The sequence below is a fragment of the Euprymna scolopes genome, chromosome 43, assembly GCF_053919585.1.
Source record: "Euprymna scolopes isolate OS-2025 chromosome 43, ASM5391958v1, whole genome shotgun sequence".
NCBI classification, from domain to species: domain Eukaryota; kingdom Metazoa; phylum Mollusca; class Cephalopoda; order Sepiida; family Sepiolidae; genus Euprymna; species Euprymna scolopes.
This window is the reverse complement of record NC_136524.1, coordinates 7,634,794-7,659,928: the sequence shown is the minus strand read 5'-3', so window position 1 is coordinate 7,659,928 and position 25,135 is coordinate 7,634,794. Positions and strand designations below refer to the sequence as shown.

The 25,135-nt window shown below is 38.9% G+C and overlaps 1 protein-coding gene across 1 annotated transcript in view; it reads right to left on the bottom strand.

The window, feature by feature from the left end:
* LOC145268406 (thrombin inhibitor rhodniin-like) overlaps positions 1 to 21,340 on the bottom strand; it is a 133,100-nt gene extending 111,760 nt beyond the window's left edge. Inside the window, exon 1 of the mRNA XM_080123966.1 lies at positions 21,219 to 21,340. The gene's annotated coding sequence lies outside the window, so the exon portion shown is untranslated. The remainder of the gene's footprint in view (positions 1 to 21,218) is intronic.
* Positions 21,341 to 25,135: the final 3,795 nt, after the last annotated feature.

Below are 25,135 nucleotides of genomic sequence, written 5' to 3'. Positions count from 1 at the left end.
GTTTACAAAAGTAATTTGGATTTCAGTTAACGGTTTTGTTCTCTGAATCATATCAAAATATACTGTTGGTTAAAAAAATTATTGTCGATTTTGATCTCAAATCAACTAACTGCATACACTTGGATGATAAATTTCACCAGAATGTTTACTTTATCATAGTGTTTGAGGATAGAAACCTCTGGTTCATAAATACATTAACCTTGTGACTTATGTTAGCCATCTTGCTTGATTCAAGGGCCCAATTTTCTAAGCTGCATATCTTAGTTTAACTTCTCGAGAAATGCCAATAACATACACTAAAAAAGTAGGCTCTGGTCTTCATACTTAAATTATTTGTTTCTTCTGCTGTTAGATAATAATGATCGGGAGGGACACTATTTTTTAGAATTCTACTTGAGACAAATCTTGATAATTATTTATACAAAGTTTCCCCAAAGGACCAGTAAATGTTGTTAGGCTTTTTCTTGTTCCATCAATTAATTTAAAAATTGCTCTAAATGACAGTTCTTCTAGTTGAACCTAAAAATTGCAAAAAATACCAATATATTATTTTATTTTCCACAAAAAAGGAACATAATTGCAGGTGAATCTATAAAATTAATTTCACCTCCTTGTTAGCAGGACAAGTGTAGTTTTTGACAATTTCGAGGAAATAACAAAACTGGATGATTGTCGTGAAGTTGAAGGTGCTGTTTCATCCAAATGACAAGGTGGACCAGACAATTTTGTGAACCACGTGTTAAAACTGAACGTTGTGCTTTTACTGACATTCTAATCTGAAAAGTAAAATAAATAAATGGATTATAACTGAAGGAAACTGTATTAGGCTATCTTCCAGTTTCATATGTAAAAAAAAAAATAAGTGCTTGTTATAAGAAATAATAATAAAACTTCGTAGAGTTGAATTAGATGTATTGAAGAAAGAGGACCAAACCAAATCAGAGGCATAGTAGTGTTTAGTTTAGACATTTTTAGCAGATTTTAGCTCCTCCTTCGATTACATGAATTTATCTATAAAGAGATTTATTCTTGCTGTAGCTGTGCCATTTTAAACGAGTGTTTAGGGTTTGAAAAACCAGTGCTTGTGCATTTATCTATGTTATGTGCATCTATGTTACCATGCTATTTTTAATATTATTTTCAAAAATTTAATTTTTATGAAATTTTTGTTTATTAAATTTGTAGGTGAAAGTACAGAATAGTTACAACACAACCCCATGTTAAGAATTGTTTTCTAAATAATAAAGTTATTTTAACACAATAAAATAAATGCACAAATAAGGAAAACCTTTAAAGCAGTTTCCTTATTTACTCGTATTAATCTTTGTGTGTTATCTGATTTTAAAACTATAATTTTAGAAGAAATAAAAATTTGACACTAATTTTCTGCAAAGTATTTTTTTATTAAGCAGAAAAACTTGAAGATTTACCTGGTTCTGCTTCGTAAAGAATGTGTAGAATAAAATTGTATGGACTATTTTTGGGGTTTTGTTTTAATATAAAACTGGAGTATTACCATATTTTAATAAAAAATTTCAAATAGAATTTGATGTGAAATATTAGGTTGGTGCAAAAATTATGTTTTTGACGTTCATTTAAACGTCAAAAATGCAATTATTTTTACACCAACCTAATAGAAAAGCAACTTTAAAAAGATAAAACGAATATGTTTAAATTCCCTGCAGACACTTGGAATATAATAATATATATTTTAAACAAGTCTTCTTCGTTTTTCCTTTCGAAATAATTAAGCCTAAATCGTAATGTTTTCAAATTAAATAATAATCAAACGTTAATTTTCAATATCAATAACGAGCATATTTTGCGACAGTGAAATCTAAAATGTTTCCACCTCCCACAAAAAAGTTCCTGAAATGAAAAAGCGAACTTTGGTCCTTATTATTTAAAAAAAACATAATTTTGCAGTTACACTCAATATTTATTTTATTAATTAATTATCCTCACTCATTTTATTTAAAAATGTAGTTTAAAATTTTTTAAATAATGATTCCATTTTCTTAACAGTACGGTTTGTTTTGATGACGGGATATTCTTGACAATTCACCGAAAAACTTTTAATAGCTTCAATTTTTCAAATTTTAAAGTCATTTCCTCAAGCAAAGATAACGATTTTGAAAAAAATATTTTGTGTAGGCCTTTTCTGTGTCAAACCCCAACTATCATCACTATTGCCTCACCGGGGTTCCAAAATCGACCTGTCCTACCCCGGCAATGCCCTAAGAGTGGCTCGACATTCGGTAAAGAAACGCGATTCCCCCGCCAATTTTCTTCTTCGACCTTCATCGGCGGGGTCAGATATGAGCCGTGGAAAAGCTTGCACGATGACTGGTACCCAATGCGTTTCCTCTATCAGTGTCCGACTCAGGAACGCCAATCTTTCGGCGTGCCTATGACTTTGCAGGTCAGGTATTATTAAGCCTTCCTTGCCAAGTTTCTGCATACAGACCTGTCTACGGACATACGGCTTTCCTCCCTTCCACAGAAGTTTAAATAGGAGGCGCTCTAAAGCCTTAGAGCGGTCCACAGGCAGGGGAAGGATCAGTGGAAACACGTACGTTGCACATGCCTCGACACGACCCTTCAAAGACAATTTCCTCCGAATTCAAGTCCCTACTGACGACTCGACCTTTGTCTGTACCTCCGACCAATTCTTGTCCAGCTGGAGTCCAGGCCTGAGCCACACTCCGAGGATCTTAACCAGGCCATCCGTCCAGCTAAACGCACCTGGAAGTGAGTTTACCCCGGTCCAGGCGCCCAACCGCAGGCCAACGGACTTGCTGTGATTCATCACGGCCGCTGTGACAACTTCGTACTCAGCGATCGCCTCTATCACCACTTCAATATCGTTATGCCATGCAGCGAACACGGTGACGTCATCAGCGTATGCGGACACCCTGGCAAATTTGCCGCCAGGTAGAGCTATACCACGCAGGACTGGTCTCGTCACCTTGTCCCTTAATTTGCGGAGAAAGGGCTCCAACGCCAGAACATATAACAGAGACGACAGCAGGCAACCCTGCCGCACCGACCAAGAGACCCCGTAAGGACTCCAACAACCTACTATTGACTTGCACTACTACCGCGGGATCACGATACAGAGCAGAGACCCACTTGCAGAAGTCCAGACCAAAGCCAGCGGTTTCTACAACAGCTCTCAAGAACCCATGGTCGACCCTATCGAACACCTTGGACTGATCTAAATTGATCAGCGTGCTTCCGTGTTGGCTTCTATGATTCTCTGATTTTAAAACTATAATTTTAGAAGAAATAAAAATTTGACACTAATTTTCTGCAAAGTATTTTTTTATTAAGTAGAAAAACTTGAAGATTTACCTGGTTCTGCTTCGTATTGGGCTGCAGTAAGGCAGGGCAAGTCAGCTAAATAGCTGCTAAACTCCTGGCCATGGAGTCTAGGTAGTTGGGTGAAGCATTCCTTCAAATGTTGACGAAACCCATTGCAGATCTCCTGTGCCGATACAAGAGAGCGCTCTTCCAGGTTTTTCACCTCCCAAATGTACCCATCCGAGCCACATCTTAGGGCGGCCTTACGTTCAACAGCGTCAACATTCACGGCTTTGTTGGAGACTCTTTTTAATCTAGCTCTAACTACCTGACCTGCATATCGCTCGCTAGCCAAGCGATTCAGGTCCATTTAACTAGAGCTAGTTCTAGGGAATCCCCTCCTGCTACCGCACGGGTCAGTGTATCATCTATGTGCCTTATGGTTCGCGCCCTAGTTAATGAGAGGCGTTGGCTATATTGGACATAAAAGAGCTTAATGGTATAACTCTCTCTGAATTAGTGATGTCAGCTGCTCTCGGAAGTCGGCCAACTCCAACAAGGAGACATTTAACTTCCAGTAGCCAGCTAACCTAGGCCTATTACCTAATTTCAAACGAACCAACACGAGTTTGTGGTCCGAATGACCTAGGCAGTGGAACGTGGGACAAGATAGGAAATCAATCTCGCCCCTTCTAATTAACATTCTGTCCAAGTATGTGCTCGGACAGACGGCCGAAATACCATGCCACGTCCACATCTCCCTCCCGGGGTGATCCAGACGGAACCTGTCGACAGATCGCACGAGGCCATCAGGTCAGACAAGCTGCTATCACACCAATCCGACCCTCTAAACCTCGACCTTATCTATATTGGGGTCCATGACAGCATTCCAGTCCCCCATTAAAAGTACCCACTTTGAACCCGAAGAGAGAAACACCTCCACCCACCAAAAAAAGGAAATCCTCTCGCTTTGGATGTTGGGCACATATACTGCCACGATCCGGAATGCACCACTTTTAACGGCAACATCGACCATGACCAGCCTCGCATGAGCGTCCATGTGGACAAAGGTAACCCCCACAGATAGGGTGCAACTACGTAGAATAGAAACCCCACAGCTACAGTGATTGCCATATGCTGAGAAAACGTCAAAGTTGTTTACCAGCACACTGCAATCCCCGGCCCCAACAAAGTGGGTCTCCTGCAGTGCAGCTACATCTACCTCAAGGGCCACGAGATCCCTCAGCACGCGAGCAGCCTTGCTTTGGGATCTCATGCCCCTCACATTTAATCTAGCTAGGTTCAAGCCCATGGCCATGTTTCCCTAACTAGTAGTATTTGTCAACTAAGGATCTGAAGTCCTCGGGAGTAAGGACGTCAAAGGTCTGACTGAGACTGCCCATGAGCAGGTTGGACGTAAGCCGTCCGTCTCGAGCCAGACCCCCCACGTCCAAGGGAAACGTCACTTTTAGTGCCCTATAGAAGGAGGGGTGAACATAAATAGGGACTCCCCCTTCACATTTTTGGACTATCTGCCCCAGCGATGGGTGCTCCCTGTTGACCAGTCTTAAACCCTTGAAGGCTGTTTTTCCTGTCTCCAACATCCTCCACAAGGCTTTGGCTCTCCCTCCTCTGTTTGGACACACTAAGGTGATTAGTTGCAGTGCTTCTGCAAAATTGCGAGAATCGGGGACCTCCTTCCCGTCAACCTTAGAGAGGCTGACAAGGCTTTTCGCAAACTTCCTTTGCCGGCCGTTGAGGTTGCCGGTCGTCTCGTCCACACTTACTTCACAGAGTCACTCCCCTGGCCAGAAAGGAAATTTTCTTGTTTTTCTCTCTCTGGGGTGCCTCTTGTTGGTCTTTTTGGTCTTTCTTCTTGCTTTCTTCTTCCATCTCTATCTCAGTTGAGGCTGGAATATCTTTGCCCGGAGCTTCACTTTGCTCCTCAGGGGTGTTTATTAGGGGAGGGGTGAGCTGAACTTCCTCGTGGGGAATCGATGTTGGAGGCTCAGTGTCTTTGTCTTTTCTTTCTTTCTTTTCTGCTGGCTTCATTTTTTGTCGCTTCCTCTTGTCACTCCGACTCGAAGGAGCTCACCTGGAGTTTTCTTTTGGCCGTCCCCATCGCTCCTCTTATTGTTGTTTGTGGGGCCGGATCTTCCTGCTTCTTCCCTTTTTTGGCTGCAACCTGGCTCCAGGTGGCTCCTTCATATCTTTCCAGCTCCTTCTGTTTTTCCTCCGCCTCCTCTGGTGTCTTCTTCCCGACTTCCTCCATCTTCTCCGGTGCTTTTCTCTTGAGGCAAAAGTGGGACATATGCCCTGGTTTGTGACAGTGCCAGCAGTGCGGCTGTCGTCCCTCTACGATCACCGTCATCTGCCAGCCCTCACACGTCAGCTGTGAAGGGATGGTGTAAAATCCTTTTCTATCTACTCGCATCTCGATCTTGTATTCTCCAGATCTGATGTTTCGGAGGCCTATTACTGCCTATACTTTTTCCACATCTCCAAATTGGGCTAGTGTTGCACCCAGCTGATCCTCTTCAACGAAGCTCGCCACACCCATTATAGTCATATTAGTTCTTCTCTTGGACAGGTATTCGACCTTTAACTTATAATTCTTCCATGTGAGGTCTCCCCTCGCCAACCTCTTCACTTCCTCTTTTGTAGGTAAAAGGAGCTCCCACATGGTATGATACCTCCTGACCCTATACTGGGCAGGGATCTTCAGCATTTTTTTCTTGGGGATTCTGATTAGATCTTTTTCTTTTACGCCGACCGTTACCAGGGAGATTGATCGCTTTCTTATATCCTCCAATCTTCCTGGCCTCACCTTGAGCACATTCTCTTTGACATAGTCCTGGAACTTATCATTAAAAAGGTCATGGTAATATTTTGCGTTCTTTTTCTGGCCTTCCTGGGATCCCCAAGCTGTTGCCGCCTTGATGGGTTCACTGGGTATACTGGCTGCCAATTGACTCCGAGTGAGTGTCTCTTCTGTCTTGGTGGAATTGGTGAACAATCCCTCGCTGAGAGGGCTGGCCAATTGGCCGCACTGCTTGGCGTTGCACTGGTAAACACCCCCTCTCTAGGGGAGCACCCATCTACAATGATCACATCCGCAGATTTTACTTTTTCAGCTCCTCTCCCGATGGTTTGTGCGGGCTGCTTTTCTCGGATTGGGTCTGCATTGTTGGCAGCATCGATGTATCATCGTTCAAAACCCACCAACACTTGACCGGATGCTTGTTCTTCTTTTTGGCCACTTTCTTGTACTCCTCTTCCACTTGGTCGGCCTCAGGGGTTGTTGCGACCAGTTTCTTCCACATTTCCAATTCCTGTTCTCGACAAGGTCGCCACGTCCGCTGACGCTCTCCACAGAGTCACTCCCTCCATGCCCAGCATCAAGAAGGGGCCCGATTCCTCGTCTGGGGTGACCTCCACCACTACTGCACTCTCTGCTTCGTCCTGGGTGACCTCCGTCATCATACCTTCGCCTTTGGTGTTGTTTATAGCTGCCACCTTCTTCGCTTCGTCTCGGGTGACATCTACGACTGCCACATTCTCTCTCGAACCTCTTGGTGTGGCATCCCTCGAGACTGTCCTGGAGGGGCCTTTTGGGATGATCCGCGGAAACCGACCACGACCTCGACCTTGACCTCGCTCTCGTGTTTGAACTGGGGTTGCCCTTTGGGGCGGCAACCCCTGCGACCATCACCCTACCGGCCGCTGCTTCACTCATACCCGAACACACCACACTGAGGTTGCCTTTTGGGGCGGCAATCCCCGACACCGAACCGACCGAGCTGGGAACCCTTCTCATACTGGGGGTGCCTTTCGGGACGGCACCCCCTGAACTGTTCACGAGTACTACACCTGGGGCATCCCCCAGGGTGGCAGGAGCAGAGGCCTGCTCCATCTATGTTGTTGGCCCAGAGCCCAACTAGTGCCCGCCAATTTGGTAACCAAGGTGACCTTTACCTAAAAAGGCACGTCAGTTTTCCAACTGCTTAAGCGCTAGCTAGACCCCAGACTATCTGCAAAAGAAAGAAAGCAAAACAATTAGTGAGTTGCCCCAAAAAGGGGGCAAAAAAGTGCTGGTCCAGTCCCCCAAAGAAGGGGTCGGTCCAAGAAAGAACCCATAAATGGCCAAAAAGCTTGTCAAGTGGGTGGTCATTGCTCTAGGTGCAATGCCGAGAACACGACCCATTTGAATTTAGTTTCACTGTATTTATACTAAAAAGCAGGACAAACAGGAGACAGAACGAAATAGGGCGAATCTTATAAAAGTCGATGTAAATAAATCTAGACGCGACCCATGTTCCCAAATCCTAGATATTATTATCTAGGGGGTATATAAACACTTCTAAGCGATAGTAACAACTCTGAGACATACAAAAATGCGCGTGCCGCATTTACCTTTTATATATATGGATGAATCAGATGATAGTTGTTGACATTAATTTCCCTGATATCTTTCTAGTTAGAATTTTTTGTAGAAGATATTGGTACTTACAGAATGGACTACATGAAGATCACCAGCATTTTTAAGTGAAAGTGTTATTGTGGAACGAACTAGATTCGAAGTAGTGAGGATTTTGAATATATCCATCTCTGACAGTTGTTCGTAAAATCCGCTTTTGTCAATACGAGGCTTGTTGCTATGAGGAGGTTCAAATTTGTTTTGTAGAATTGTATCAAATTTCTTTCCATTTGAACTATCCAAATCGAATTTGAAGTCGTTAAGTTGTTGTTGCTCGTTGCTAAACGTCAGTGACGACTTGTTTTGTTAACAAGTTTACTTTAGAAATTGACTTCGCTGAAGGGTGTTACAAAAAAAATTAACTGTTTAAGTGTCCTTCAGTAAAGGTTATTTTGAATGGCTAGTAACGAATTTGTATTTTTATTTGAATGTTCTGTGAACAGTTATTCATTTTTTTTCTGTGGAAAAAAGAATCGTTGCTTTTCATTGAAATGAATTTTTTTATTGCAGATAAATTTGCAAGAGGAATGATTCTTGTCGCAAAGAATATTCACACCATGTGCGTGCAGTGTTGTCACATTGACCCATTTTACTTTTTAAATATTCTCTAGAGTTAAGTTTATGCAGGAAGATTGCCTTGTTGTAAAGGATCTGTAGAGGACTAGGATATAAATACCCTAACTCGCTACAAGAAAAAATAATGAAACGAATCGAATGAAGGAAACAAAGAACTCAAATGTTGGAATAAAATAAACATGCCGTTTATTTTCTGTTGAGAAATGAAAGTCTTGGGTGTACACGTGTTCATTCAGCCATTGACGACTACGCGCGTGGAAGGAAAGGGGAATGAAATAGAGGAATGCGAAGTGGCAAGCCGGCCTGTAGAAAGAGAGGGTTAAGCTCAGTAGAGAGTCGCGCACGTCTGTATTGATGGACCAAAACCGAAGGGGAGATAGAGTGAGAAAGTCAATCCAGGTAATGGAAATAGAAAGCGTATAAAGTGTACGTACTGTTTGTTAGCTTTTTGTCCCACATAGTAGCAAGTGGTGTGAGGTACACGCGCGCATGCCGAAAAGGCACGCTGTCGGTCCGTAGACCTTACAGCTCCTGAAAAGGAAGAAGCCGCTTATTGGTCCTAAAAAATTTCATGTTCATTTAAGCAAGGAAAATATTAGAATCCTACATATAAAAATTATGCGAAATATGAAATCTAAAAAAAAAAGTAGAAATGACTACACTAGGATAGAAAGAGAGGGTTAAGCTCAGTAGAGAGTCGTGCACATGTCTGTGTTGATGGACCAAAACGAAGGGGAGATAGAGTGATAAAGAGTGAGAATGTCAATCCAGGTTATGAAGATAGAAAGCGTATAAAGTCCGTAGACCGTCCAGCTAGGAGGCTGGTCTGAAAAGGAAGAAGCCGCTTATTGCTCTTTCTTTTATATTTGTTTCCGGTGGTCTTTTGCGCATGTGAGTATTTCCTTTAAAAGGGAAATGATGTTGTCCTTGTGTGCGTACGCGTGTGCATGTGTGAGTACATGTGTGTACGTTAGCATGTGTGTATATACACGTGAATGTGAGTGTATGTACGCGAACGTGAATATATGTACGTGTGTAGACGTGGGCGCGTATGTTTGTGTGCGCGTATGTATATGACAAGTAATATAGCTTGAAATATGAACGCGTGTTTTTGTGTGACTAGAAAAGGCTCGCGCAATACTCCCCTTCCTAGGAAAAAAAATATATGCAGTGTATATATATTTATATATATATATATTTTTTTTTTTTTTTGTAAGTAATGTAAGTTTTTTTTGGCATGGTTGTTTAAAAAAAGACGTCAAAAGCAGAGTGTATTCGTAAAAAAAATATTTACTTACGCGCGGAAAAGGCGTTTACTCTTTTGTTAGGGTGATATTTGTTTGGTTGTTTTTTGTGTGCTGACATGTGCAACAAGTTGCTTGGACAGTGAAATGAATTGTCCGTTTTGAAGGAAATTTTTTTTTCATGTTGACGGTGTCTTCGCAAGTGAGTCTGCGGTAATGTGTGCATTGTTTGGACGGGCGCTAGTTGTGCATTCGTTCTTGTTGAATGAGGTGTGGTTGCCGGCTGTCAACAAAACTTCCAAGTTGTGAGTTTATCAGCATGTGTGGTGCATCTCAACTCGTATTGTTGATTCAACTTCTTCCTATGTGTTGATAGGGATGTCCTGTTATTGTTTCTTTGTTGTTGCATCTTCTGTGCTGGAGGGAATGTGTATAGGCCTATGTGATTTTGCTCCTCGCGTTTGTTGCAGGGTAATGTCAGGAAACCGTGAAAAATGTTTGTCGAGCTCGAATTTTTTAAAAATTCGGTATGAAATCGACAGCTCCGTGTTTGTTTTCTGCCGAGTCTGACGAAGGGTTTCGTCATTGTTGTTCGTAGTAGTTATTCCTGTCGGTAGTGGTTCACTTGTTTTTCTTTGTTGAAAAGTTCGTTTTTTTTCTTTATCCAATAATACGCGCGTCTCGCTCAAAACAATTAATTTAAAAAAAGGTAGGGTCACCATGCTTGTTTGTTTCGCATCAGTCGGGCGCCAGTTTGCTGTAGTGGTGAAAATTAGGGAAAATGAATTGAATTGAGAAAGAGACGAAGTATGTGTTAAATTGAATTAAATGAACTAGGATTTATTTCGTGAAGAAACAAATGAAAGAAAAGGGTACTACACGTGTTTAGTTTAGCGTGCATCTCTCGTTGTTTACTGGTGAGAAGAAAAGTGTATTGTTTGGCGTGCGTCTCTCGTTGTTAGCTGGTGAGAGGGAAGGTCCATTTTTAAATAACGAGGTCACCATTTTCCTGTTGCGCGTGGCAACAAAAGGAAATGGAGTAGAGGAACAAAAAATGAAATGCTGGGATAAAATAAACATGTCGTTTATTTTCTGTTGAGAAATGAAAGTCTTGGGTGTACACGTGTTCATTCAGCTGTTGACGACTACGCGCATGGAAGGAAAGGGGAATGCAATAGAGGAACGTGAAGTGGCAAGCCGGCCTGTAGAAAGATAGGGTTAAGCTCAGTAGAGAGTCGTGCACATGTCTGTGTTGATGGACCAAAACGAAGGGGAGATAGAGTGAGAAAGAATGAGAATGTCAATCCAGGTTATGGAAATAGAAAGCGTATAAAGTGTACGTACTGTTTGTTAGCTTTTTGTCCCACATAGTAGCAAGTGGTGTGAGGTACGCGCATGCGCGCGCATGCCGAAAAGGCACGCTGTCGGTCCATAGACCGTTCAGCTAGGAGGCTGGTCTGAAAAGGAAGAAGCCGCTTATTGCTCTTTCTTTTATACTTGTTTCCGGTGGTCTTTTGCGCATGTGTTTATTTTCTTTGAAAGGGGAAGTGACGTTGTCCTTGTGTACGTACGCGTGCGCGTGTGTGAGTACATGTGTGTATGTTAGCGTGTGTGTATATACACGTGAATGTGAGTGTATGTACACGAACGTGAATATATGTACGTGTGTGGACGTGGGCGCATATGTTTGTGTGCACGTATGTATATGACAAGTAATATAGCTTGAAATGTAAACATGTGTTTTTGTGTGAGACTAGAAAAGGCTCGCGCAGATCTTTACACCACGTGCATTTAATGGCGTCGAGTTGACACACTTTTTGTTTAAATATCTGAGGTGAGTTTTTAGGCAGGGAGATTGTAATAGAAAAAGGCAGCTTGAAAACAAATGAAAGTCCGATATTAGAGTGTTTTCGTACACGAACAAAGCATTCACTCTTTTTTGTCTGGTTTTTAAAACGCCTGGTAAAAGAAAAGATTTTTTCCTTTGTTTTGTTCGTTTCGGCGAAACTTATCCGGCCGAAACGTTTTATCATTTTCAGTGAAAATATTTTCAGTTAAAAATGTTTTCCAGCTTTTTAAGCTTAAAGTGTTCGGTGAAAACATTTTGTTTTCTTTTCGGTGAAAAAATATTCAGTGTTCCGATGGATTCTCGATGATTAGTAAGTGAAGATGATTTCGCTTTTCAGTGAAAAGGGTGCTCCTTTGTTAAAACGTTCCTTTTTTTGTGGCGAGTATGCGGTTAAACCGAAATTTTATTTGTTTTTGTACTTTTAATAAAATTAAAAAATATATATTAACGGTACTGAATGTTTGTGTTTTTTAAAAGGAGCTAAGAAAAAAATGAATGCAGCCAAACAAAGCCGTTGAAGGCTGCATATTCCTAGTTCACCAATGTAAAATAAGGGGTTGATGAATGTTACATGTTCGCCATCACGTCGGCAGTCGCTAAAATGTAAAATAAAAAGAAAAGGATTCTCATTCTAACATTTTAAATCAACTTTATTGGTTATCTTCGTTAGTAGTTCGAAGGAAACTGGTTGCATAGAGAAATGCGGTTTGTCGTGAAAAGTGTTCCTGTGTGGAGATCTTGATGATTATACAGGCCTGTTGAAAGAGAGAAGAGTTCATGTGTGCGTTTGAAGTTGTGGTACGTAGCCATGATGGATTATTTGTCTCCTATAAGTTTGTAGTAGAAGCGTGTGTCACGAATGGTTAGAGACACAGCTGTGGGATGAGAAAGAGAGTTCGTGTGTGCACCGCGTGGAAATCTGTGTGTGGAGATAACCAGGTTGGATTGTTTGTATTCACGTCGTTGTCAAAGCCCGGGCCCAAAGGCCGAGTGAATTCTGTTGAATTCCAAGAGAGAAGTTGGGGACGATAGGTCCGTTCCATATGGAGTTGTTGTCAGTTCCAGATCTAGGAAGAAAGAGAGAGAGAGAGAGAGAGAGAGAGAGAGAGAGAGAGAAAGAATGTGTGTGTGTGTTTGTTTGTTTGTTTTGCTGGTTTAACATTTTATAAACTCGATCACGTGACTTTTATAAACTTGATCACGTGACTTCTGATTGAACAAGTCAGGAACGAAATGTATTCAAACTCTCCAACCGCGAAAATTCGCTCCTGCTTATGTTTGTTGCAATTTCGTCTGCTACAACTTGATACTTATAAGTAATACCAGGCGGAATGAGAAAGAGAGTTCGTGTGTGCACCGCGTGGAAATCTGCCAGGTTGGCTTGTCTGTATTCATGTCGTTGTCAAAGCCCGGGCCCAAAGGCCGAGTGAATTCTGTTGAATTCCAAGAGAGAAGTTGGGGACGATAGGTCCGTTCCATGTGGAGTTGTTGTCAGTTCCAAATCTAGGAAGAAAGAGAGAGAGAGAAAAAAAAAGAATGTGTGTGTGTGTGTGTGTTTGTTTGTTTGTTTTGCTGGTTTAACATTTTATAAACTCGATCAGGTGACTTTTATAAACTTGATCACGTGACTTCTGATTGAACAAGTCAGGAACGAAATGTATTCAAACTCTCCAACCGCGAAAAATCGCTCCTGCTTATGTTTGTTGCAATTTCGTCTGCTACAACTTGATACTTATAAGTAATAACAGGCGGAATATTTATAGTAGACGGAGTAAGATGTGTTTTCTTCCGCTGTACACATGCTTTATAAATTTGGTACAATTTTTTTGCCCTCCCCTCTCGCTGACACAATTTTTTTTTTTTTTTTTTTTTGCAACGCCGCGCCCCCACTCCCCGTTGTCATAATTTTTATGACCGGGCTACTTCGCCCCCCTCTCCTCCGGTGTCACAACCCCCCCTGCTATCACAATTGTTGTTGTTTTTACGACTGGGTGACGCCGTCTCCCTTCCGTTGTCACACCTTTTTTTTAACAGGATAACGTCGTGTGCCCCCCTCCAGCTAGTCTATAAAATAAATCGTCTGTGTGCGTGAGTATATGTGTTTGTATGTCTGCTAAAACAAAGACGGACAAAGTTTATATTTTTTTGATCGGCGTTGCCCTAGATATATAATATCTAAAATTTAGAAAAAATATTTATATTTAAAAGAGATCGCTATAGTGAATGAATTACATTACATTTTAACACATTAAAACAAAAAAGCGGATGGGTTGGACGGAGGCGAAAGAGAAGGTTATGGAGAAAGACAGAATAATGGAGCAAAGGGAATTAGAGAAAGATAAAGGGGCGGCTCGAAAGAAAGAGTTTTAATTTAAAGATGTTACACACACTATTTAACTTATTCTATTTTGTTTTTCATGACTCTGGACAACACCGAGTATTCTTGCTAGTCTATTATATAAACGACAGTTGTTAGTATGTATGTATCTCCAGGTAAAAGTAAAAAAAACTACAAAACAAACACTAACAAGTTGGTATATTCTTGATATAATATATGATTATTAATATATAAAATTTAAAAGAAATCATGTATTCTTTATGGTCACCTGGTTTTTCGGCCATTTTCAACGTTAATATGTACTAATTTGGAAATAAAATTGCTATTTCATTCCCCAAGAAATCTATTATATAAAGTTGTCTGTGTGAATGTGTGTATGTCCAGCTTGAGGAGAATGGGCTGAACAAAGGAAAAAGAGGAGTTGGGTTGAGAACAGATAGTCAGATATAGAAGAGGGTTAGAGAGAAAAAATTTGAATAGAAATAGGCCACACAAAATATAGCCCTGATAGTCTAATATATAAAGATATTGCAATTAAGCTGATAATGAGATGGGCAGACACCTTACCCAAGTACACCTTGCACAATATCTGTAAAAACAAAAACAATCTCAACTTAGACCAAGCCTGTGATCGTATCAAGGGAAGACAAAAATCCATTGTTGCAAATCCCGCCATAGAGAGGTAGTATTTCTGATATTCTATATACAACTTTGCGATTAATAACAAAATTTGACGCTTCTACAGAATTGGGACGAGATTTTGTAGTCGATAAAAGGAGTTTTCAGATTAAAAAAAACAATGGTTTCAACTGATTTTTTTGTCAATTCTAATAAGTTACAACGGTAGCTTCCAAATAATGCAGTCGAAATTACCTGAATATTACTGAATTATTTAAACAAAACAGCTTTAATTGTATTAGTAAGTGAAAAACTGCCGCCATCTTGTTTAAATCAAAACGGAAAATTACCTCCCTTTTGAACTTTCCTGTGTCTTACGATCATTTTCATCAAATTCTATTTTTTATTTTCTTTAATAAATAATTTTCTACCTTATCGATTTTCGTAATTGTTGGATATAATCATCTTAAAAATATGAGGAATATGTAGATACCATTGTTTTCATGTGAAATTCAGTTTTACGATTTTCGAAATTTTTTTTTTTTTTACATGGGCGTCACCACTTATCAAGGCCGATAGGCCATTCAAGGATAAGGGTTAAAGAGTGTAGAGTAGTCAAAAGAACAATATAGTACTCGATAGTAATGGAAGTTCGGTAAATTTGTTAACTTAAGTGGAACGGCTCATCAGAAACTTGTTCACGTTGGACTTGAAGACAACCATATTATAGACAGCTGGAAGGCAGGAAAACGGAAGACAATTCCACAGGTGTGCAGTTCTAAGAAAGAAGCTTTGATCATGGAATCTGTTTAGGTTTAGGTACAGATAAAGAGTGGGGAAAATTATTGATAATGTTTTCAGCTAGTCTAGTGTTTCTTGTTAAAGTTTGGCGAGGGGGGACCATAGATTGAAACTCAGTTGAACACTTTCCATGAAAATAACGATAAAGCAGAGACAAACTCGCAACATCTCTTCTGTGAGATAGAGGACATCTCCCACCAGGCCACGAAGTCTATTTTGAACCCTATCAAGGCAGGGCAAGTCTTTTCTAGCTGCTCCTGCCCATATGTGGCAACAGTATTCCATCCTTGGACGTATCTGGCTCTTATATAGATAGAGAATTGCATCAGCAGTGAGATATCTACTGGATCGATAGAAGGATCCGACCATTTTTCCAGCGGCCTTGGCAACAGATTTGATGTACGTATTCTATTTAAGATCAAAAATTTCATCCCAATTGTGTAGAAGCGCCCTAAATCTTTATTCCTTGTTATCTTTGATGATTCATTTTTAATTTCAAAAAGTTAAAAACTGATTTAATGTGCAAGTCTCAATAAAACCAGACAACAGCTTTTTACATTCTCAGCATAATGGATTAATATTCCGTGATTCCATGTTTACGTGTGTTATGCCCACCTTACAGTTGCAGCCGTTAAATGCTTGGACTATATGCATAAAAATTTGGCCATAAAGTAAGCCAGTATCTGTATAATATTCGGCAGATATGCATCTTAGGTTGCAAAATAGCCTCTAATTCTTGCACGACGAAAAGGGAAAAATGTTAGTTGCACAGTCTACATAAATGTCAATTATTTTCATTTTTTTTTCTCTTAATCGCGATTAACAATATATTATTTTATTTCTAAGTCATGTAAAGAAACATTAACAATAAATGCATTAATTTTAAAAAGAATTTTTTCTTTATTAATCATGTTAATACATATAAAACAATAAGCTTATACAATTTAAACTGAGTATTGTTCACGGATGCATTTTATAATACATGGAAAAACTTCCCCTTCTCTTTTCGACGCCACAAGAATTCCATCAAATGCGTATCACTCATATTCTTATTTCCAATCTTCCCCATTTATCTTTCAGTATGGGCCCATAAACCTTTAATGGTTTGTGTGTTAATAGAGGGGTCAACTGGATCCACGAAAAAATTAAACTAATTTACGTTTATGTAGGGGGTGTAATATATATATATATATATATGTGTGTGTGTGTGTGTGTGTGTGTGTGTGTGTGTGTGTGTGTGTATATATATATATATATATATATAATGGACTCTCCCGTCGTGTTCGACGCATGAGGGCCAAAAATTCGCTCTGTTTCACTCTGCCTTCAATGCTTGTGCTGCATGTGTGACACGAGGCCAGCTCTGCTCCCACAAACCAAGCTGCACGACTCACAGGATACAGGCTGGGAAGGTGCTATTCCTACTCTTGCTCTACGAAGATTTGTTTGATTCGATAGCTATGTGTCAATGTATGTGTTAATGCCCGCAAAATATTTTTCCCTCCACAATTTTCTATCCGCAGCATCTTCTTCAAAGGTTTTTGGGTTCAGGCCTGCGTGCTTAAGATTGTCTTTCAGCTTATCCCTGTACCTCAGATATGGACAACCCACATTTCGATTACTCTCTTTCAGTTGACTGTATGCTAGTTGCTTAGGAAGATGGTTTTCATCCATACGAACAAGGTGACCAGCCCACCCAAGCTGAGACTTCATCAGGAAGGCCTCAATACTTAAAATGTCGCACCTAGCAAACAATCCCGAGTTAGGGGCCTTGTCTTTCCATGTTAATCCACATGAATGCACTGATGAGTTGTGATACAACGAAACAGGACTGTATGTCGATGACTACAAATATATTTTAAGCTCCCCTCTTTGGGTAGAGCACTGTCGTAAATAATCTCACCCACTACTTAATTGGTTGAAAATGCGAAGCACGTTGTTTGTTTGTTTACGAACAGGCGATTGGAGCACTATAAATTTTAAGTAGTATACTTAATATATACTATTACTGCAAGCTTGCCTGTATTGGAAATACTTTCTTTATGCTGGCGAATCATACTATCTTATATAGTTAGTCTTATGTTCAAGTACATTCGAAATATAATACAGTGCAAAGAAACAGTCACTCATGAAAACGAACCTCCTAAATTAAAACCTTGAATAATTATTTAAACTCTAATGTAAATTAATATTTAGCAGACTTTGCAAATTGATAATAGTTAATTATTGGATTTTTATTAATTATAAGATGAAACTTTAATGATTCAAACTAGATAGATAACGACAAACTTCCACCCATTAATATGGGAGGGGAGATTATCACCAGAAGTGTCATGAATTATTAACTTCGCACCGGACTTACTACTTAGATATAAATAAGTCACTTGTACCCATTCCCCTTCTTCCCCCCCCTTTTTTTTTTTTTTTTTTTTTTAATGGAGAGTAGATAATACAGTGGATGTGTTATCGGCAGCTCCAGTGACTCTCGCTTCTCCTATTTTGTCATTCAGTCCTCATTCAATGAGTGATTTTTCTGACAAAGGGTGAAGAAAAAGCTGCTTGAAGGTCGGTACTACTTGGTGACCAGTAGTCTGAGATGTCGGAAATTCTTCTGTCTCTCTCTGTCCTTGTGGCCATGTCACTAGTAAGGGTGCTGGAGGTAAACGTTTTGTCTGGGCTGACGTTATCCGCCTGATAGTCAGGGACCCGAACCTTGGATTAACCACTAAGGAGGCTGTCCTATCAGCAGGCGCAAAGTACTGGGACTGCTGTATTGCCATTTGGTGAGTGGATCTGGACCATGCAGTAGTCTCTGGTGGGGCCTCTCGATGCCATACTAGTGGGTAATTATTACGGCTTTACCTTTTCGTGTGCTACAAATAAAAAATTTTTCCTGTCTTTTTCTCTCTTACTTTCCCTCTCTGTACTGCTCTAACCAAGTATGCCGACCTATTCCACAAATCCCAAAACCTCAACATGAAATATCTCCAGAATAAAAACTCGATTAAACCTAGAACCCCATCTTCCAGCGTAGACCCCTACTACCAGGTCTCCTTCTCCAATATCAGGGGTCTACGTTCCAATCTTCCAGAGGTTGAAACCCAATTACAGGAGACGAAACCGGACATATTATTTCTAAGTGAAACTGGAATAGGGCCGACCACTTCCCTAGATGAGTTCATAATTAATGGATACTCCAATTTAACAGCTAAATTTGACACCCAAGATCGCCATGGGCATGGAATATGTGCCTACATTAAGGATGGCTTCCCATGTGGCAAGGATATCTCTAGAGAAGATCCTAATTTACCCTATATGTGCTTCAGGGTTGCATTTGCTAACACCACTGCATTTATATTTGCCCTCTATAGGCCCCACAACAGCGGAGTTACTATCTTTAAGAGCATATCTGAGAAAATAGACCACATACTGTCTTCACATCCCTCGGCTAACATCCACATCTGTGGTGACTTCAACGTCCATAACGTGGAATGGCTGACCCATTCAAATAAGACAGATGATGAGGGGAGGTTTTGTCATGATTTTGCCATTGCTTATGACCTCACTCAGATAGTTCGCGAACCCACCCGTGTGCCCGATACACCCAATCAATATGCAAGCCTCTTAGACCTTTTCCTCTCAACGTCCCCTGAGCTATGTTCATGTACCGTTCATTCTCCTCTAGGATCCTCCGACCACTCCGTCGTATCAGTTAAGATAAAAACGAAATGTAAGAAGCCCCCAGACGTACCCCTCCACCGTACTGTATACCGATACTCTATGGCTGACTGGGATAGCTTCCGTACATTCATATCTGATTTACCTCTGCACTCCATGTTTAAAAAGGAAGTGTCCTCTATAGTATCAGATCTGACCGAATGGTTAATTGTAGGCATTGACCAATTCATACCATCTAAAAAATTCCAACAAAAACCTAAAAGCCAGCCATGGTTCTCCCCAGAATGTGCTGCTGCTATCGCGCACAGAAATCACTTTTTCCATAGCTACCAACGTAATAGATGCACTGAGACTAAAGCTGCTTTCAGGATTGCTAGCAACCACTGTAAAAGAGTAATAAAAAATGCAAGAGAGCTATATGCCCAGTCTGTTAAATCCAAGGTAGCTGATCAGCGGCTTGGTTCTCACCAGTTTTGGCAAATAACAAATAGGATCCTGAACAGAAGTGTGCGTTCTATCCCAACCATTATCAATGGACCAGAGGTCATCTCGACAGCGTCAGACAAGGCCAAACTATTTGCAAAGAACTTTGCAGCTAATTCTACCCTATGCGACGAAGGCCATCAACTCCCCATATTTCCTCCTATAACACAGACCAAGCTAGGTAACATACAAATATCCGTGCATGAGGTCGCCAAGCTAATAAAAAACCTAGATTCCAGTAAAGCAACTGGCCCTGATGGCATCCCAATTATAGTGTTAAAAAAGCTTCAACCAGAACTTGCTCCCATACTTATGAAACTATTTAAGCGCTGCCTTAAGGAGAAGTGCTTTCCGACCCCCTGGAAGACCTCATCAGTTTGCCCTGTATTTAAGAATTCAGGTGATAAGTCATCTCCCTCTCAGTACAGACCAATAAGTCTCCTCTGTGTTATGAGTAAGTTGCTGGAATCAATATTAAATAGAGAAATAGTCAACCACCTCAGCAGGAATAACCTTCTTAGTGACACACAATATGGTTTCCGCTCTGCAAGATCTACCGCAGATGTGCTGACGGTTATATCCCACAGGATTAGTGAATCTCTTGACAAAGGCTTCCTTTCTAGGGCAATTGCTCTTGACATATCAAAGGCCTTCGACAAGGTGTGGCATAAGGGTCTACTTCACAAGATTTCCAGGTACGGTATAACTGGAAATGTTTTCTCAATCATTAAATCATTTCTCTCCGATATGCTCATAAGAGTAGTGGTAGATGGACAAAAATCGGAGGCCTGCAATATAAATGCTGGGGTCCCTCAGGGGTCAATCCTGGGCCCAACTCTCTTCCTGATCTACATCAATGACCTCCCTAAACACATACTTAAATCATTCGTTGACATCTATGCTGATGACACGACCATCTACAGCAACACATCAAAGGCTGTAAATGACAAAGTTCTCTCTGATTCTCTCTCCTCTGATCTCGAGCGCGTGGTTCAGTGGGGGAAGATGTGGCTAGTTACCTTTAATGCATCCAAAACCAAACTCCTATCCTTACATCATCAACGCTCTGATCCCCATCTGGCATCAATTGGGTGAGGCCCCATGTTTTGACAAGCTTCTGGGTTTGACCTTTACTCCTGATCTGAAATGGAACACGTACATCAAGTCTGTTGCCAAGGTCGCTGGAAAGATGGTGGGATCCTTCTACCGCTCCAGAAGATATCTCACTATTGATGCAATTCTCTATCTATATAAAAGCCAAGTACGTCCAAGGATGGAATACTGTTGCCATATCTGGGCAGGAGCTGCCAAAAACAGCCTATCATGCCTTGACAGAGTACAAAATAGACTTCGTGGCTTAGTTGGGGATGCCCTTTTCTCTACCCTGCAACCCCTCTCTCACAGAAGAGACGTTGCGAGCCTATCCTTGTTTTATCGTTATTTTCATGGCAGGTGCTCGTCTGAACTCCAATCTCTGGTCCCCCCTCGCCAATCTTTCACGAAAAACACGCGTCTAGCCTAATCCACTGTGAAAAATTTCCCCCACACTATATCTGTGCCTAAATCAAAACGCGGATTCCATGAACAAAGCTTCTTTCTTAGAACTGCACGCCTGTGGAACTCTGTTCCGTCTGCCTGCTTCCCTCCGGACTACAACTTGGATGTCTTCAAGTCTAACGTTAACAAATTCCTAATGAACCGCCCCCTTAAGTAAACACTCCATCAAATCTCCACACTAACGTAATGTACTTGCAATAACCCTTATCCCTGAGTGGCTTCCGAGCCTTGATAAGTGGTGATCACTGTGTTAAAAAAAAAAAAAAAAAAAAAGCAAATAAACATGTAACTTACTATTTCGTGCTGCATGTATTGGACGATTTTAAAAGCATGGTAAATCCTAATTTCTTTGCATGTTTTTCATTTTTGTTTGTACTTATGGCATATATAGCAAGAAACTGAGACACGAATCAAACGTGAATACAATAAACTAATGTGCATATATATATATATATATATATATATATATATATATATATATATATATATAAGTGGTTTATCATAACAAACGTGTTAAGATAAACCAGATTTATTATTAGCATTAACTCTATCTTAACAGATATTGAACTCTGAATACATACAAAGTTCGCTTGATTCTGATTTTGAAAGTTGATTTTTATGCTCTCTCTCTCTCTCTCTCTCTCTCTCTCTCTCTCTCTCTCTCTCTATCTATCTATCTATCTATCTATCTCTCACACACACACACACACACACTCTCTCTCTCTCTCTTTATATATATATATATATATATATATATATATATATATATATATATATATATATATATATATATATATATATACATATAAATCTATTTTGGGTAGTAAATAATTCCCAACCAGTGAAAGAAAAATTAGATAAAATAAATTCCAGAATAAAAGCAAAATCTATAGCTACTTATGATTTTAGTACGCTATATACTAAAATTCCGCACGAAAAACTTATAAAAGAATTAAATGATACTGTAGATTTAGCTTTTGAAGGTGGAAAAGGTAAATATATAGACTTTGCAAACTCTAAAGCTTTCTGGTGTAAAAATAAAAATATCAAAACTAGTGTTTCTAAAGGTATTTTAAAAATACTTGTAAGTCATCTTATTAAAGAATGTTATTTTCAAATAGGAAATAAAATATTACTCCAAACGATAGGTATCCCAATGAGATTGGATCCTTTACCATTTTGGGCAAATTTGTATTTACATAGACTCGAGTATATATATATATATATATATATATATATATATATATATATATATATATATATATATATATATATATATATATATATATATATATATATATATATATATATATATATATATATATATATATATATGTCATCACTATTAAAAACAGATATATATAAAACATATAACTTTCATGAGTGTAGGAGATTTATAGATTACCTTATATGTATAAACGATAACGATGAATTCGAAAAAATAAACATCTTATATTTCCAAACGAATTAAAATTGAATTGTGAACATAGAGGACAGCAGGCTACATTTCTGGATTTAGATATAAAAATTGAGGATGGGATTTTTCTTTATAAAATATTTGATAAAAGAAACGCTTTCCCCTTTAAAACAGTACGTATGCCGCATAAAGATAGCACCTGCCCTGTTTTTATGTTTTATGGAACCATTATGTCAGAGTTTTTGAGAATAGCTCGCGTTACTTTAAAATTAACAGATTTTATACCACCAGTTTCTAAGGATGATAAAACAAGGTTGGGATAAAAATAAAATATTTAAACAGTTAAATAAAGCATTTGTTCGTTATCCTGATGCGTTTGAATCGTTTAAGATAAACCAGACTATATTAATAAAGGAAATCCAAAACTATATTGGCAATGTATAAAATGTATTTATAATTACATATAATAAATTTATATATAATATAAAAAAAAATGTATATATATAAAAATATTTTTAACCTTTATATATCTAATTTTAAATAAATAAGAATGTAAATATACTAAATACTAATCATAGTGGGGGTGATAAGTAGTTAAATGGATTAATCCTAATCTTATAAATACAAGACTGATAAATTAAAAAATGTATCCATTTAAAATGTGGAAATTGATGAATCACACAGGTAAGAAATTCATTTTTATAGTATGAAAAGGTTAGTAATTGCAATTAAGAATAGGAAATTGGATAAAATGTTTGTAACATGTCTTCTTCCTAAGATTAAGGGTGGTGATGTTTGATCGATACTGCTGGGGAGCCATGATGTAATATACTGTTTTGTTTTTAAATCCCAGAAACAGTGTTTCTTGGTAAACAACTGATGATCCCTTGAAAAATAAATTATTGGTATTATAGTAAATTCGAGAGCGAGTTGATGCAGTGATTGCAGGTGATTAAATGACTTACTGACTAGATGGTTTTCTAACGAATGATAAAAAATATTTTTTTGTATAGTTTTAAAGGTTAAAAACTTCAAAGACTATATATATATATATATATATATTAATTATTTTATCTACAGACACTAGTGTTTCATGCTTACGCAATTATCACTGTAGGAAGTGATAATTACTGCCGGTTTAAGGATTGAAATCCAGCCACAAAGGAGTTCTCAATGATTTTTTTTTAAATCCTTAGGAATGTTTGCTTTTACGCGAGGGGGGGGGGGTAACCCATATTTTTTTTTCTAAGTCTTTTACGTGGGTTTATCTCTTTGTTATATTCCATATTAGGTGGCAGTTCTTTATTTGTTATTGGCCGTAATTCTACTTTTATGTTTATCTTGCTTCATTGTCATGTTGTGGGCAGCTGTACTGGTGGAGCTTCTAGGTTTGGTGTTATTATTCTTTTTACAGGATATTTTCTCAGTGGATCCAGGGTCTGCCACAGCAGTGATGTAAAAACACTGAGCTTACTTCAAAGATGGAATGGTTTGCAGATAATTTAGAAATTCTATTTAACACTGCCCCCAAGAATCTGCTACCCTAACCTCACTAACAAACCTCTCAAATCCCTGATATCCCTCTATCTCATTGACACAAAACTCAAGCCATTCCTCTTGTTCCACTAACCTATCTACCCATTCTTATGTACCCTCTAAATTTCACTCATACATTGGATCCTCTACTTTGTTTATTAAAACTCACATCTCCAATCACATCTCTCACTAGAAACACTTCTAAAGAAAGGACTTCTCTATATACCATAATAAGAAACCTCAACACTAGTAATACCTTATTCTTTTAAAAATTAAAATCTTACTACCTAGGATCTCAGGGTTGCCATCTATGCAGTACTGAGGCCCCGACTATGGTCACAGCACCTATAAGGCTCGATGTCACTAATTCTAAAAACGAAATTATTGCTCATTGTAGGCATAAAGAAAAATTAAATATGAAAACTTCATGAACTCTACCGATAAGCCACTCTCTCAATTAGGATTTATCCTTATCAGCATCTGACTCTCCTATATATATATATATATATATATATATATATATATATATATATATATATATATATATATATAAATCCCTCATGATAACTCATAATCAGCTCGATTATAACCCTCATAACAACCTGCTCTACTTACATTAGATAGTTATATGCCCTCTAACCACTATCTCCATTGTAATACCTGTAAACTCCCTTTTCACCCGTTACCAACCTCCCAAATTCATCTGGATATTTATACCATCGACCTCTAATTTTTCCTATAATACTTATCTATGTTAAGATAAGTAAACCTTATTTAAATTTACTTCTATCGTACCTACTAGCTTTAAACACTAAACCCTTACTTCTACTCTATTCACATATTTATGTTTAGTTGCACAGACCTTCTATTGTACTACCCTGAATAATCATACCCTAATATTTTTATGTTTTATCTTTAATTGAGTTAACCTTAACGCATTGAACTTATTTTTTAATTAATTTAACTTCATCTGACTAATATACTTTATTTATCACTTTTCCATATACTTACATGACCAATACTACACTTAATTCATCTCTTCTTCCACTCTGAGCACCCTATAAGACCACCGCACACTGACCAGCACCAATAAGATTTCTACTACAAAACCTTCGCCATTTGTAGCTTGCATTTAAATAAATCCTTTCCCCTCCAAAGCATAAAAATATACATTATCCCTTTTGACTCTTATTTTCAAGATTCGCACACAGATATATTGGTTATGACTAATTTCTCCCTCCCCTTCATGTCTATCACA